The sequence below is a fragment of the Pristis pectinata genome, chromosome 11 (assembly GCF_009764475.1).
Source record: "Pristis pectinata isolate sPriPec2 chromosome 11, sPriPec2.1.pri, whole genome shotgun sequence".
Taxonomy (NCBI): Eukaryota; Metazoa; Chordata; class Chondrichthyes; order Rhinopristiformes; family Pristidae; genus Pristis; species Pristis pectinata.
The window spans coordinates 60,289,512-60,293,826 of record NC_067415.1 but is presented as its reverse complement, the minus strand read 5'-3'; the positions used below and the strand labels follow the sequence as shown (position 1 = coordinate 60,293,826).

Here is a 4,315-nt window from a genome sequence, read left to right as displayed (position 1 = left end):
AAGGGCCTGGAGGCAGTGAACCAGGAAATGGCGGAGCTTCGACTTTATGCCCAACAGACCCGGTACGCTGTGGACTATCTATTAGCTCAGAAAGGGGGAGTACGTGCCATAGTAGGGGACAAATGTGTCACCAATGTTAGGGATGAGTCCTACAACATTCCCCATGCCATTCAGGACATTCAGAAGCAAGTAGATAGCTTTAGGCAGGGACTTGCAGGAGGAGAGGGTTGGTTGGGGTGGCTGATAGGAGGGTCATGGACATCATACCTGCTGCATGGAGCCGTAGGGCTAATCGTTATTATTATAATATGCTGTGTGGTGCTGACCTATTTGAGTACTTGTTGCAAGGTCCTTATTAATAAACGCTTGACTCCATTCTAGGCACCACTCTAGGTTATCATGACATGATAAAAGGGGAGAATGAGGACACTGTGTGATTTACAGCAGACAGAAGTGGGACTTCAAAATCGGGTTAACACTGGGAGCCCCTGATTTCAGAGAGGCTGATATACACATAATGGCAGATAATTTAGTTGATTATTGTGTGAAATTAACCCAAGTGGTTCAGTCTGCTTCCCAACAGGTTTCTGCTGCTTGGAGCAGTCCATTGGAAGGAGGACACGCCCTGATTCCCGGCAAGTCCTGGTCAAGAAACCACACAAGGAACCACTAGGAGCTCAGTGGGAAGGCCCTTACCAGGTACTGCTGATCACCAGTTCAGCAGTCAAGGTAGAAGGTAAAAGTAAGTGGATACATGCCAGCCACTGCAAGCGGACTAAAGTGACGCCAGGTGAAGGCAACAAGTGCTGTGGTTAATGTGCTAGTAACCTCTTGGTCACAGTGCCTACACTGCTGGGCTACAGTGAGCAAACCAGCCAGAAGACTTCAAGCAAGTCGACAACTACCAGACATCATGAAGTCTATTCTAATATTAGTCATAGTTGTATTTTTAGTCATAATGTTCATCTATAGGTCTTATAATAATTTACATCTTTATTACTTGTTTAAAGGCGATCATTAGCAGCATTATTCAAACTCGTGCCAGTGCATCCACTGATCTGCCTAACCATGACATAGGGCTACAAGTACTTTGAAGGATATGTAAATATTCTTGTATATATTTCAAGTCTTTTCTGCCCCTGAATTTCCAGATGTAATAATTCTAAATGGGTGATTTAGAATCAAAAGGGGGATTGTTGGATTCGACTGTTTTAATTAGTTCTTTTAAAATGTATTGTGTTTAATGCACCCCAAGTGGCTGCACAAGGAATGGCCGCTTACTAGCTTATTGGTTCGTCCATCAAGTGAATATGTGTTCTTTCATTGGTTGGTTTTGGCCACAAGTATCTAATAGGTTTCCTGAATGGACTATTGTTAGCTAAGCAGTCCCTCTTATCTCAGGTATAAAAGGTGTCACTTATTGTTAATCACTTCCTTGCTCTCTTTTACTCCTGGCCCAGCTCACCTTTTAGTTCCTTTTGTCTCAGCTCATCTCCTAGTAGTAAAGCTAGTGCCACGTGCTCTGTGACTGTTTCTTTGTTTTAAACTTTTCCAATAAAACTTTGTGAAGCACCAAGTTGTTTTCAACTCATTCCTGGACTCCTGAAAGAACCTGCAGATTCGAAAATAACTGAATCCTACAGTGCAGAGGAGATTTACCAGGATGCTGCCTGGATTGGAGAGCCTGTCTTATGAGGATAGGTTGATTGAGCTAGGGCTTTTCTCTTTGGAGAGAAGGAGGATGAGAGGTGACTCAACAGAGGTGTACAAGATGATAAGAGGCATAGATTGAGTGGTCAGTCAGAGACTTTCTCCAAGGGCGAAAATGGCTAACATGAAGGGGCATAATTTTAAGGTGATTGGAGGAAGGTATAAGGGGGATGTCAGAGGTAAGTTTTTTACACAGAGAGTGGTGGGTGCGTGGAACGCACTGCCGGCAGAAGTGGTGGGAGCAGGTACATTAGGGACATTTAAGAGACTCTTAGAAAGCCACATGAATGATAGGGCTATGTGGGAGTGGAGGGTTAGATAAATATTGGAGCAAGATAAAATGTCGGCACAACATCATGGGCTGAAGGCCCTGTACTGTGCTGTAATGTTCTATGTTCTAAAAGCACCATGACACTTGATAGCTTGGAGGGGAACAATCAATCATACACATTCAATATGGATAAAAATTATTTACATTTCAACCCTGCACCCTCCTCCCCCAAGCTAATTCAACATCAGTTAACAATTACACTGGAGATGTGCTACCTCTGGTGAAGTGCACAACCTCTGAAGCAGTACAGGATATTATGCTATCCACTGACTGATTTGCGCAGTAATCTCGGGCAAAGCATCCAGACGATCCATCATCAATACTTGGCTCTGTATTTCTTCATCAGAATTTTGTCAGGAAGGTGACTCCATGGTATTTTCCAGCTTTGAAAACAATAGTACATTCAAATGCTTTCAGGATCAAAATGCATCTTTGAGGCACTGGCTTCATTTCATGGAACAGGGAAGTTAGCATTTTGTGATCTGTATAAATGGTCAAATGACATCCATAATAGTAATTATGGAACTACTGCACTCCAAATATGATGACTAAAGTCTTTTTATCCCAGCTGGGAGTAAGTTTTGACTGCTGCTGACAGCATTCTGGACACTCAATTGACTTTTCAGAAGTATCTTCCATCCAATGGAACAACGTAGCACCAACACCGACATGTATCACCAGATTAATTATCTGTTGGCTTAGGTGAAGTGTAGTATCTGTTCTTATCAGTTTAATATCTGATACATCCCTTATCTGGGGACTATATGTTAAACTGAGCAACACAGAAACACAGCTAGTAGAGCCACTGCATCAACAGCACCAAAGACCTGGGTTCCATCCTGACCTCTATCTGTGTGCACTTTGCCCATTCTCCCTGTGATCACATGGGTTTCCCCTGGATGCAAATAAATCTTCTATTCTAGGAATGGAATACTGCTTTAGGTATAAGGCTCAATTAACAGTCACCTTGTAATCTCCATAAAACCTGGTGGATCCATTATGTTTTAACAAAGCCATAATGGGTCTTGTTGATTCAGAGATTTCAAAAATTCAATTGCTTTTTCTTTGAGAGATTTGTCAATTTCTTCGTCCAGTTTCCTTGCATAAAGCACTGACTTCAAATGAAAGAACTGTGGTGAAGTATCAAGATGAACATGAATTTTAACTTGGGTACAATGAGTCCAATTCATTTTTGAAAACTTCTTCCTATTTTCCTAGTACCCCTCATCCACCTTAATGTGATCAATGTCCCTCCAGTCCAGGGATTTATTTAAACCTCTTCCTGGTAGAAGCCTGATCAGGAGCCTGCAACAGCTACTGGTGTTAATGTTTTAACCTATCTTTGGTATTTGACTGTCACATCAGCAATTCCTCTACTTCAATGCTTCCACCTATATGTGTTTTCAGATTTAGCTGTGCGTTCTTAAGTTGAGGTGTAGTATTTTCTGGCCACCCAGCTGCTTATTTAGTCTGGGTCATTAGTGGAAGAGTGTCAAGCTCAAATGTCTGGTCTCTATAATGTACTTTCATTACAATAGGCAGTGGTTTTATTTTTAAGTCAGGCACTTTGTGAATCCTTCCTCTACATTACAGGCTCCAGTTATTCCTTTTTTGTGGTGAACATGAGAAGTTTTGTTTGCCTTCCTTTATTTTTTCACTTTCCATTTGTTTATCCATTCTAGATTATGTTTACACTTACTAGTTCTAGTGGTGTGGCCGTTTAAACCACACATGAATCTTTTCTTACCTGAACCTGAATTCATATGACATATCTTTCCCTCCACAGTGGTAGCAGCTTTTGTTTACCTTTTAAACATGATGTTTGCCACTGTCTCTCATGCATGTTGTTCTCACTTGCAAGTCCTAAATGGTTTTACTTGCTGATTCCACTGTTTGGGCAATTTTCAGTGTGTACTCCATTAATAATATTCTCTGAATCCAGTTATCTTTGAGTCCACACAATAACCTGTCACTCAGCACCTGTCCCTCAGCATCTCTGAAAGTCTGTGGCCATGATTATTGTACAGTTTTATATACTCATTCCCCAAACAAGAATTCACAATCCAGAACAAAGTGAGATGAACTGCAGCATTGGTGCATTGAAAAAGTCATGAATGACTTAAAATTGGAGCTAGTACTTGACAAGTGTGAAATTTGACTTAATTGGTTGCTTTTATTCCAAGGGAAAATGGCTGTGGACAGTGAAGAGTTTGTGTGCGCTCTTTATTCACACATTCCTCAACAACAGTTTGTGTGAGTTTGTTTTATTCACAT

General features: G+C 41.3%; 1 pseudogene; it reads left to right on the top strand.

Annotated features, from left to right (window-relative positions):
• Positions 1-2,722: 2,722 nt before the first annotated feature.
• LOC127576330 (uncharacterized) lies at positions 2,723-2,826 on the top strand (annotated as a pseudogene).
• The last annotated feature ends 1,489 nt before the right edge of the window (positions 2,827-4,315 follow it).